The sequence below is a fragment of the Triturus cristatus genome, chromosome 8, assembly GCF_964204655.1.
Source record: "Triturus cristatus chromosome 8, aTriCri1.1, whole genome shotgun sequence".
NCBI lineage: Eukaryota > Metazoa > Chordata > Amphibia > Caudata > Salamandridae > Triturus > Triturus cristatus.
The window spans coordinates 1,677,177,651-1,677,190,347 of NC_140591.1; the positions used below are offsets into that span (position 1 = coordinate 1,677,177,651).

Here is a 12,697-nt window from a genome sequence, read left to right on the forward strand (position 1 = left end):
TTGTCTAAACAGGAGATGTATTAATAGTGTTTGTGGTTCCCGAAATGCTGCTACTTCGAGGTATGCATGGTTTCAAGGCAGGGCAAAATATTTAAAGCTGGCTGCTTATATGGACGCCTTTTGCCATGCTCCGGATAAAGCCAATATGACTGACTGCCTAAAAGGTGAGAATTTGCTTCTGAGGGATACATATCTTTCAGCTCGGGCCGAAATTTGTGAACGTTCCAACTCCCTAGGCTACAAGGAAGGACTGAGCGAAGGAGGGCCACACCTAAATCTGTTTCTCAGGACTGGAAAATATGGCATGGGTAACAAGGCATTGGTGAAATAGGCGTTTATGGACATGAAATCCTATTATGGTTTTTCAATTGTGCCAAATTAGGGTCCATTCTGGTTTAGAAGTGTGTTTCCAACAGCTACATCACAATGTCTAGAAACGTCCAGGACAGAAGCAGTGTATCTAATGGCATGGTCTGAGGTGTGCCTATATCTTCACCATGTGCCTGCCAGCCATCATTTATTCATCATTTCCCACATACCATCCGAATTTCCAGAAGTCCAGTTGTCCTCACTTTTGTTGCATACCCTCTGTATTTAGAACACTCCATTTGTTGCATTACTGCCAAGTGGTTTCATGTCATCTGTAACACCCCCAGTCCCGTCATGCAATGCGCTGCTGACTAAAAAGTGACGATGGCCCTCTGGGGCTTGTAGTATTCTCTGGGTCCAGCATGCACTGGGTTTGAGCCCCTTACGCAGTGGTTATCTTCGATAAAATGAGTACCTTCACGTTAGGTAACAATGAGCACCTGTTACTCAGTGGCTAAAAACCCGGAAGACGAGTGAGTGTGCTTTACATATCACAGTGAATGAGTACCAGTGCCGCCCGTGTGTACAACCTGCGGACACAAGAGGCTCGCGACAGACAGACGGTCGGACGTGACCCCTCCGGGACGGACTGTCTCTTTACCCACAAGTACGGTAAAGCTCTGCAGCATCTAGGCGCCTGCTTTTCATTATTATGAATGTTATATATAGCTTCTGTTTTACAAAAACCGCACATACAGCATAGCAGCGCTAAGAGAAGGACAAGCGCCAAGAAGCCGCCAGCGCCTGTCCGCTACAAGGTTAGGACTCGAGGCTGCCAGACACGTCATGGGGCCACCGGACGGAGGGGTGCGCGGGCCCGCTGACATGCCTGGGGTATAACTTGGGATAGTTTGAACATGCATGTAGTTAGTGTGTGCAAACCATAGACACACTCCAGAAGTCCTTGGAATGGAGTGCGTTAAGCCACTTGGAACCACAACTCCCAGAATGCAACTGTGTTAAGTGAACGGCGGGACTAGGCATATCTGCGCCGCGTAGGCGAAGGGGAGATGCACGCTCCGAATGACGCACATCATGTATAAGGCGAGGCTTTCACCTGTAAAGATCACACGTGTGTCCTGAGGGACCAGCACCCAGACCCGAACTAGCGCCTAGGAGGGGCGCCTCCTGGGAAGGTCCCCCGGGCATGCGCTACCCCGCTGGAGCCTGAAGGCCGCCTCTTTCCTCCCTCCTGCCGCGCCTCTTTCCTGCCTCCCTCCCGCGCCTCTTTCCTGCCTCCCTGTGTCCTGACACCGGTCCTTCTCCCACACCCTCCTGTGGGAGGCCACTTCCGTGTTTGTTCCTTCTCCGTCTGCAGCCCCTGTACCCTTTTATTCCCCCAGGCTCCTGTACGTCGTTACTCCTCCCGTGGCCCCAGCCTTCTGTACGTTGTTTCCATTCCACCTCCTCACTAGCGACCCCGGCCTGCAGCCCAGGTTTATACCTGAGCCTCCTGCACCCAACTTTCCCTGCAGCCCCTGTAACCTGATATTCCCCCAGCCTGCAGCCCGGCCTCTATACCCTGTATATCCCTCACCCTCCACTACCCTGTTTCTCCTCCAGCCCCTGTAACATGATATTCCCCAGCCTGCAGCCCTTTGTACCCTGTTTCTCTTCCAGCCCCCTCTACCCTGCTTCTCCAGCCCCTGTACCCTGATATTCCCTCAGCCTTCCTACTGTTCCCTCCTTCTCCCCAGCCTCCTGTACCCCACTTCCTGAGTCAGATAGCAGCACCTCAAGAAGGACTTGGGGGCACAGCCGCTAGCAGCAGTGAGTGAGGGGTCCGCAGGCAGAGGAGAGGGTACAAAGTGCTCGGCCGCCCCTCCCCCCGTCCTTCGGGGAGTTGGGGTGCCGTCAAGCTCTTTGCCAGGGCTGGTTTTTGGCCAATTTTGTTACAGGGCCGATTTTGCAGCTATACTGCAAAAACGTCCACGTAACAAAAACGGTCCCCAGGGGCCCAAAACAGCCCCCCACCCGTGCGGCGCACCGGGTATTGCCTGGTGCCCAGTCCGGCCCTCGAGGGGAAGGGTATAAAGAGTGACCTCTGCCAACACTGAAGCACAGCAGGTACCAGCAGCGAGGGAGGGGTCCTCAGGCAGAGGGTAAGTGTATAAAGTGTGACCACTGGAGCACAGCAGGTACCAGCAGCGAGGGAGGGGTCCTCAGGCAGAGGGGAGGGGTACAAAGAGTGACCACTGGAGCACAGCAGGTACCAGCAGCGATCGAGGGGTCCTCAGGCAGAGGGGAAGTGTATAAAGTGTGACCACTGGAGCACAGCAGGTACCAGCAGCGAGGGAGGGGTCCTCAGGCAGAGGGGAGGGGTACAAAGAGTGACCACTGGAGCACAGCAGGTACCAGCAGCGATCGAGGGGTCCTCAGGCAGAGGGGAAGTGTATAAAGTGTGACCACTGGAGCACAGCAGGTACCAGCAGCGAGGGAGGGGTCCTCAGGCAGAGAGGAGGGGTACAAAGAGTGACCTCTCCAGACACTGAAGCACAGCAGGTACCAGCAGCGAGGGAGGGGTCCTCAGGCAGAGGGGAGGGGTACAAAGAGTGACCTCTCCAGACACTGAAGCACAGCAGGTACCAGCAGCGATCGAGGGGTCCTCAGGCAGAGGGGAGGGCTACAAAGAGTGACCTCTCCAGACTCTGAAGCACAGCAGGTACCAGCAGCGATCGAGGGGTCCTCAGGCAGAGAGGAAGGGTACAAAGAGTGACCTCTCCAGACACTGAAGCACAGCAGGTACCAGCAGCGATTGAGGGGTCCTCAGGCAGATGGGAAGGGTATAAAGAGTGACCACTGGAGCACAGCTGGTACCAGCAGCGAGGGAGGGGTCCTCAGGCAGAGAGGAAGGGTACAAAGAGTGTCCTCTCCAGACACTGAAGCACAGCAGGTACCAGCAGCGATCGAGGGGTCCTCAGGCAGAGGGGAGGGCTACAAAGAGTGACCTCTCCAGACTCTGAAGCACAGCAGGTACCAGCAGCGATCGAGGGGTCCTCAGGCAGATGGAAAGGGTATAAAGAGTGACCACTGGAGCACAGCAGGTACCAGCAGCGAGGGAGGGGTCCTCAGGCAGAGGGGAGGGGTACAAAGAGTGACCTCTCCAGACACTGAAGCACAGCAGGTACCAGCAGCGATCGAGGGGTCCTCAGGCAGAGGGGAGGGGTACAAAGAGTGACCTCTCCAGACTCTGAAGCACAGCAGGTACCAGCAGCGATCGAGGGGTCCTCAGGCAGATGGGAAGGGTATAAAGAGTGACCACTGGAGCACAGCTGGTACCAGCAGCGAGGGAGGGGTTCTCAGGCAGAGAGGAAGGGTACAAAGAGTGACCTCTCCAGACACTGAAGCACAGCAGGTACCAGCAGCGATCGAGGGGTCCTCAGGCAGAGGGGAGGGGTACAAAGAGTGACCTCTCCAGACACTGAAGCACAGCAGGTACCAGCAGCGATCGAGGGGTCCTCAGGCAGAGGGGAGGGGTACAAAGAGTGACCTCTCCAGACTCTGAAGCACAGCAGGTACCAGCAGCGATCGAGGGGTCCTCAGGCAGATGGGAAGGGTATAAAGAGTGACCACTGGAGCACAGCTGGTACCAGCAGCGAGGGAGGGGTTCTCAGGCAGAGAGGAAGGGTACAAAGAGTGACCTCTCCAGACACTGAAGCACAGCAGGTACCAGCAGCGATCGAGGGGTCCTCAGGCAGAGGGGAGGGGTACAAAGAGTGACCTCTCCAGACTCTGAAGCACAGCAGGTACCAGCAGCGATCGAGGGGTCCTCAGGCAGAGGGGAAGGGTATAAAGTGGGATCACTGGAGGACAGCGGGTACCAGCAGCGAGGGAGGGGTCCTCAGCAGAGGGGAAGGGTATAAAGAGTGACCTCTGCAAACACTGGAGCACAGCAGGTACCAGCAGCGAGTGAGCGGTCCTCAGGCAGAGGGGAGGGGTATAAAGTGTGACCACTGGAGCACAGCAGGTACCAGCAGCGAGTGAGCGGTCCTCAGGCAGAGGGGAAGGGTATAAAGTGTGACCACTGGAGGACAGCGGGTACCAGCAGCGAGGGAGGGGTCCTCCGCAGAGGGGAAGGGTATAAAGAGTGACCTCTGCAAACAATGGAGCACAGCAGGTACCGGCAGCGAGGGAGGGATCCTCAGGCAGGGGGGAAGGGGATAAAGAGTGACCTCTGGAGCACAGCGGGTACCAGCAGCGAGGGAGGGATTCTCAGGCAGAGGGGAAGGGGATAAAGTGACCTCTGGAGCACAGCAGGTACCGGCAGCGAGGGAGGGATCCTCAGGCAGGGGGGAAGGGGATAAAGAGTGACTTTTGCAAACTCTGGAGCACAGCCCTGGTTCTGTCCAGGCTGGTTTATGCCTGCTCGCTGTACCTGGGAGCAAACAATTCCGAAGTTCAGAGGTCACAGAGAGTCCAGAATGTGGCCGTAAGATCACTTTTGGGCTTGCGCAGAACTTGCTCAGTGACCAGTGCAATTCGCCATCTTCATTGGCTGCCTGTGGCCAGGCGAATGGAGTTTAAGGCACTGTGTATTGCCTTTAAAATCCTGAAATTGGCATCTCCACAAATTGTCTGACCTTCTTCTGCCTTATACTCCTACACGATGACTTCGATCTATGGGACAATGCTTGGTGGTGGTTCCCCGGGTGAGAAGAGTGAGAGCTGGTGGGCGCTCTTTTCGTAATAGAGCTGCTATTCTGTGGAACTCTTTGCCGGCTCATATTCGTGGGCTCACCAACTATTTTCATTTCAGGAAGGATATTAAGACATTTTTGTTCCCCTCGTTGTCGGCCTCGGTGTTACTTGCGTACGGCTCTTTTGTTGCTCCGCGCCGGGACGCCTCTTAGCCGAGGCAGCTGTCGCGCTCCATAAAACCCGTTAACATAACAGCAGGTGCCAGCAGCGAGGAAGGAGTCCTTAGGAAGAGGGGAAGGGGATAAAGAGTGACATCTGCAAACACTGGAGCACAGCAAGTACCACCAGTGAGGGAGGGGTCCTTGGGCAGAGGGTAAGGTTGTAAAGAGTGACCTCTGCAAACACTGGAGCACAGCAGGTACCAGCAGCGAGGGAGGGGTCCTCGGGCAGAGGGTAAGGTTGTAAAGAGTGACATCTGCAAACACTGGAGCACAGCAGGTACCAGCAGCGAGGGAGGGGTCCTCAGGCAGAGGGTAAGGTTGTAAAGAGTGACATCTGCAAACACTGGAGCACAGCAGGTACCAGCAGCGAGGGAGGGGTCCTCGGGCAGAGGGGAAGTGTATAAACTAAATGCCGTCTGTAGTAGCTGGAGCATAGCAAGTCTGATCAGTGAGTGAAGGGTCCTCGGGCAGAAGGGTATAAAAAGAATCACCTCTGCAGCAGCAGCTGGACGGATGAGCATAGCAAGTACCAGCAGCGAGTTAAGTGTCCTCCGGTAGAGGGGAAGGGTATCGAGTCTGACCACTGGAGGACAGCGGGTACCAGCAGCGAGGGAGGGGTCCTCGGGCAGAGGGTAAGGTTGTAAAGAGTGACCTCTGCAAACACTGGAGCACAGCAGGTACCAGCAGCGAGGGAGGGGTCCTCAGGCAGAGGGTAAGGTTGTAATGAGTGACCTCTGCAAACACTGGAGCACAGCAGGTACCAGCAGCGAGGGAGGGGTCCTCAGGCAGAGGGTAAGGTTGTAAAGAGTGACCTATGCAAACACTGGAGCACAGCAAGTACCAGCAGCGAGTTGAGTGTCCTCCGGTAGAGGGTTAGGGTATACACAGAACGAGCTCTGCAGCAGCTGGGTGCCGGAGAACAGAGGTGGAACCCCACAGGCACATGGGGCATTCGTTATTCATGAACCTGTTTGCATCTGTCATTTTAGCGTACAGCGCATGCAGCATTTCTAGAAGTGCAAAGTGCAAACCCACTCTCAGGAGTTTAAAAATAGGTATGCTGTGGTCAAAGGATTTACTTACACAAAGAGCTTGATGCGAGTGACTCTCCTGCCAGAGGTGTGGATTAGTGAGGCCTGGCCTTCCAGGAGGGGCCTGCCATGTGTGATCACAACTCTCACAAACTTGCACATTTGTGGATGTTCACAAACTCTTCCCCAACCCCTTGCTGCCCTGTAAAAGATCCGAAATGTGCTTGTGGACAGGGGCAGCGTTGAGTTCCTTTCCATGGTGAGGCAGAAGCCCCCTAAATTGGTGGTGTGGGGGCAGAGAACAAAATGCGCATATGCGCAAGCTAACTAGAGGAGTGAGGTGCGTCAGCCGGTTGTGCTCTCCCGAAAAGGATGTAGATGTATTGTCTGCAATGCTATGCTATGCCGATGTCCCTAACTTAAGGATGCGACACCCCCCCCCCCCGAGTGTTATCGCCAAGATAAGAACTCAAAGGTTAAAGAATTTAGCGGCGAAACAAACAACTTACGCAGCTGGGCTTCAGCGATAGCCCGATACACGGAACAGCTGCTTCTTCGGTTGGAGCGCGTTGAGAGGCTCTGTGCCTCCTATCTGCCGGTCGCCGCTTCAATTTCTGTTACTACCATGGGGCCAAAGTCTATCACAAAAAGTAGAGCTGCAGCGGATCGCCAGGGCCCACCAGCATTACCCTTGGAGACTGACATCCCGGCTCGCGGACGTAAGCAGAAGCCCAGCGCTTTCCCGGAGACCTCTGCGGACAAGAAGGGGAAGGGCGGAGGCACTCAGCCCCAGCCACACCGGTCCTCAGTGTCCGTAATTGATTTGCTTAGAGGGCAGGCTGTACAGGCTGTCGGCGCTCCCTCCAACAGGAAAGGTAATGGGCTGGATGGCGGAGATGGGGTCTCCGAGAAGCCAAGTAAGGAGCCGGGTAAGGAGCCGAGTGGGGGGAAAGAGGGGCAGAAGGAGCCTACGTTTAATTTGCTGCTGTATACGGAATCGGGCACGGATGGCCCGGTTAAGGAACTATCTAAGCCCCTTGTTGAGGTGAACTCCCGGCGTGAAGATATGTCACCTCTAGACCCTCGGACCTATGTTTTGATTGATAAACAGAACCTTTGTCTAGATCAGGCTCAGGAACCCATCCAGGGGCACTTGGCGGAGTCACCGGTGGGGGGGAAAGCTCACACTTCATACCCTCTGATCAGAAAACAGAGCTCCAGCCGGGTCAGATTAAAGTTTTGATGGGAAAAGATCAGAGTACTCCCCCCTCAGATGACAGATTATGGTTTAAAACACAAAGGGAGCTTTAGGGGTCATCGGACCTCACGGCAGGACTGGGATAAAGATCTAGATTCAGAGGCAAATTACTTTTTTTCTCTTTCTGACGCAACTTGGTCAGATGCTGCCTCTGATTCGGGTGGGGATACCCTGTCTAGCGATGAGCCGCAATCACAACACAAGGCTAAGCTACCCTCTGCTTCGGGCTCCGCAGCAACGGTACGATCTTTGAATCTATGCCCTAAGAGTCTTGAAGGCCAAAAGCAGGCGACTCTGAATTGGGATTACGCACTTGGGGACCAATTGATGGGTACTATTAAACCTAATTCAAATATTGGATCGGAAGCAGGGCTTAATCCGGCTCCTCCAACATTAGTCAATTATACAGTGTGTGGTTGCACATCGAGAGGAATCCCAGATGGAAAGCAAGAGGTCACAGAATGCCTATTGTAAACTTCAAGGGGCAATCAGGAAGGTCGCAAAGACTTGTAAGGATATAAGCGACCGTATGACTGATATTGAGACTCGGACAGAAGTTTTGGAATTGGAGATTGCTGGTTCCAAAGGTCAAGTGGATGCTCATGAGGCACGACTTATGGACATTCAGTGGAAACTCGAGGAGGGGGAAAATTACCAGCGTAGGAATAACCTGAGAATTTTGGGTATTCCGGAGGGAAGGGAAGGGAAGGGTCTGATCCTCGTACTTGTATTGCTCAACTATTGCAGACCTCTTTGCCAGATTTGGTTGGCTGGGACTGGCTTAAGGAGGTACAAAGGGCACATCGGGTTCCTTTTTCCATTCGTCAACCTGCTCGACCTAATGCTAAACCCAGGGCGTTACTGGTTTATTTTGGGAATTTTTTTTTAAGACAGAGTGTTTTTGAAAGAGCTAGACCAGAAGCCCAAATAAAAGCTGAGGGGTTTTCTTTTTTTGTCAGACCCGATTTTTGCCATGTCTCTGTGGAGCGCCGGTGGCGTTTACGCCAGATGATCAAGCCCTTCCAAGAGAAGGGAGCTCAGGCCTTTCTCTTAAACCCTGCCCGCTTAAAAGTAATTTGGAGGGATACTACAAGCTTTTTTTCGTCTGAGATAAAGGCAAAGGAGTTTTTGGATACAGGAGGGAAGGCTAAATCCTAGGTGTAACCAATCTAATATTGTATTCTGTTTTGCCCCCCTTCTTTTTGTTTCCTCCTTCTGCAGGACGGGTGGTATGCAGATATATAGGACTATCTGGTCATGGGAGGTGCTATTCTGGATAAATAGGGGTATTGGATAGCTAAGTTATGTTTATTTTCGGGAGAGCACAATGTTCATCCACTACAGACCTGGTTGGTCAGTTGCCTTCATTTACAGGGCGGGTGGGATGGGTGGGGTGGGTGGGGAGCCGAGGGTTAGGGAGTGGGATGGGAAGGGAAGGGGGTGGAGTAAAAAGTTCAGGGAAATCAGAAAAAATGCATAGTCTGTTTGATATTGAGTTATTGAGATGTTTAAAGTCACTGCACAGGAATTAAAGTTATTATGATGAGTAAGCTGAGAATCTGTTCCTTGAACATAGGGGGGGTTGAACGATGCTGGTAAACGGTACAGATCCGCTGAAGTTATTCGTTCAAGGGGGGGTGGATGTTATTTGTCAACAGGAAACCCATATACCTTTCCAGAAGAGAGGGCTAAATAGTATTACCGGATATAAGCAGACGATTTGCTCACGGCAGACTACCACCACAAGAGGAGTGGCTATTCACACCACCACTCGGATGCCTGAGGTGGAGCGAACCTTAGCAGATAAGTGGGGGATGTGGGCTATAGCCCTATTACCTTGTAGAGTAACCCTATGCACAATTTATGGCTCCAACTTTGATGATTTTGATTTATGGGCCGAGTTGGAGCTTGAACTAGCAGCCTGGCCCTCTCCACTTATAATTTGTGGGGATTTTAATATTCATCTAGGCATATCGGATATCTCTTTGGGAAGGTATGATGGGAGGAAGCCACGGGTATTTAAGGCCCTTAAAGCCTTAGCAGCGAGCCATGGATTAGCTGATGTGTGGACTCGAAAGGTAGTAGGAGATGTTGGTTATACTTACTTTTCCTGCCCCCATCAGAAATATGTCAGGTTAGACTATTTCTTTATATCTACCTCCCTTATAGACCGCGCTAATATACGGAAACTCCCAAAGATGCTATCAGATCACAACCCTTTGATACTTGAGTTGGAACTTCTGGAATATTTGAACCGCCCTAGCAAATGGTCCTTCGATAGGAAACTCTTGGTAACTGAAGGATTTTTTGATCATCTTAGGAGATGGACCAAGCAATTTTTTGACGCAAATCGGTATAGTGCATCAAGGGAAATTGTTTGGGATACGTTTAAAGCATGCATAAGGGGGGAAATCATTAGTTTCGCTGGACATCTTATGAAAGAGCATAGGGTGAGTGTGCAAAAACTCATGGCTGATCTCTCTATGAATGAGGAATTACATCTCCGAACTATTGAAAGTAAACAGAAGGATGGAGCGAGGCTTATTGAACTAGAAGTGATAAGGGTCAAAGCCAAATTAAACGGAATATATAACAATAGGAATGCCAAAATATATCAAACACGAGCTAGGGATAATTATGAATATGGGGAAAAGACCGGAAGACATCTTGCATTAAAATTGAAACAGAGGATGGCTGCTAATAATATCTTGGAGGTTAAACGGCGGGATGGGAATAGAGTAACTTCAAGTTTTTGCTGAATTTTATGGTGATATTTATAAATCTGAGATTGATCCTCAAATAGTAGCAGGGCAGCGCTTAATTACTCCTCCTCCTATAATTATACAGGAATTGGAAAAAGAGTTCACACAAGCTGAAGTTAATGTGGCATTACAGTCCATGGCATCGGGCAAGGCAGCTGGTCCGGATGCAATTCCGATAGAAATCTATAAAGTTTTGCAGCCTGAGCTAGCGCATATGTTACTGGACTTGTTTTTAGCAGTACAATATCATGGCACCACACCTCATTCTTGGAAGGACACCAACTTAATTGTTTTTTTGAAAAAAGGGAAACCACCTGAAGATCCAGCCTCGTATAGACCAATTTCTTTGATAAATACTGATGAGAAACTATATTCTAAAATTATAGCCAATAGACTATCAAAAATATTAGCTTCCCTGGTTAGCCCATGGCAGCATGGTTTTATTCCTGCTCGTGGAACAACTGATCATGTGCGTCGGGTGATCTCTCTATTTGATATCACCGAACAGACGGGGGGTCAAATGTCTTTGATCTTATTAGATGCTCAGAAAGCCTTTGATCAGGTTGAGTGGGCCTTCCTATGGCAGATCTTAAGCACCAATGGCTTTGGCCCCCGTATCCAGACAGCTATAAAGGCCATGTATATACAACCTTACGCAAAAATACAAATGATGGGGATGGAATCCGGGAGAATTAAGATCTCACGTGGCACCAGACAGGGCTGGCCATGCTCCCCGATTCTTTTTGCTTTTTACATAGATCCTTTAATTAGAGCTATGCTCAATGATCAGGCTATCAAACCTATAGTGGTTAGGGGATTTAGCACTAAAGTTTTAGCCTATGCGGATGATATTGCCATAGTCACCCCTGACCCCCAGGCTGCATTGGTCCGTATTGAGGCTCTCGCATTAGAATTCGGTAGTCAATCTGGCTACAGGCTGAATACAGCTAAAACCAAGATTGTTTGTTCTGGTAATACCCTGTTTAACGATGCTCGGAGGTCCCCGGAGGCTATTTACTTAGGGATAAATATAAATGCGGTGGTTGCAACTATCTGGGATATTAATTTAGCACAGCTGCTAATGAAGATTAGCACTGATTTAAAGCGTATCGATAAATTATACATTTCTATTATAGGACGTGCTAATACCATTAAAATGACTATGTTCCCTACATTTTTTTACCTTTTCAGATGTATCCCAATTGAACCCCCCTAAAGAGTTTTTTATAAAAATTGACGGGATATTTTCTCAGTTTATATGGGGGTATAAAAAGATTAGAAGATCTATAAAGTGGTTGACTCTGCCACAAAATCGTGGCGGATTGGCTATCCCCCATATGCAATATTATTTTTGGGCTGTAACGTTGCAGCAAATGATTAGTTTGTTTCGGCCTAAAACCGGAGTAGGAATTACTTCGGCGATTTATAGCAGGGATTCTCCTCCCTCTATCTATGAGTTGGCCCTAGGGGATCATGCACCAGGTGTTTTATTAAGGCAATTAGATGGGAGTTACTACAAAAGAACGCGGTTCAAAATTGTTAAAACCGCCTGGAATGTCTGGAATAAAATAAGTAAACGTCTGAGGATCTCCAAGCTGCACAGATATCATGCTATTTGGCGCTCGTCTATGTTCCCACCCTTATTTTACGATAATCTAGGGAAAACTTGGGAACAGGCTGGCATAAATGTAATCGGAGATCTATTTGAGCAATCCGAGTTAAAATCTTTTGAAGTGCTTCAAACTCAATTCGGGGTGGAAACTAAGACCTTCTTCAAATATTTACAATTCAGGGAGATTATTAAAACAGTAATGGTCCAAATAATTGGACTGGATAATATCCCGATACTTGATTGGCTTGGGCATAGGCAGCCACGAGTAAAGGATTTATACTTAATTTTGTTGAATGCCAACCAGGACGATATTGCCAGTTCAGGAAGTGTTTGGGCAGATTCGCTCGGGGATCCTGACGTGGATATCTGTAGGTCCCTTTATTTGTCAAAAAAATATTTCTCGCAGCTAACCTTAAAGCTCAACACTTTAAAACTCTGTTTAGGCTTTACTATACCCCTGCTAAACTCTTTAGCTGGGGGAAAAGGGAAACTGATCGGTGCCCTAGATGCAACTACGGCCCGGCAGATATGATTCACATGTTTAGTGGGTGTAATCAGCTTGATAATTTGAAAGGAAAGATAGAGAATTTTCTTAATCAACTCACTGGTGGCTTAGCACGACTAACTCCTACTCTGATTTTAATAGGGATTGATGACAGCTTATGTTTGGATCCTTCCCAAGCTTATTTTTGTTTCATGGTTTCTGCCATTTTTTGTTTAATTATTGCGACTCATTGGAAGGATCCTGAACCACCCTCCTTTCAGGAATGGTATGCAAGACTTCATCACGTTTTTAATTTAGAGAA

The 12,697-nt window shown here is 50.1% G+C and overlaps 1 protein-coding gene across 2 annotated transcripts in view; it reads left to right on the forward strand.

Moving 5' to 3' along the window:
• The first annotated feature begins 742 nt into the window (after nucleotides 1–742).
• LOC146808571 (E3 ubiquitin-protein ligase TRIM39-like) overlaps nucleotides 743–12,697 on the forward strand; it is a 124,744-nt gene continuing 112,789 nt past the window's right edge. The window contains exon 1 of one of the 2 annotated variants that reach the window (XM_085623593.1): nucleotides 743–976. The gene's annotated coding sequence lies outside the window, so the exon portion shown is untranslated. Of the gene's footprint in view, nucleotides 977–1,456; nucleotides 2,472–12,697 lie in introns of those variants that run through there. The other variant, XM_085623594.1, reaches the window with a different exon arrangement.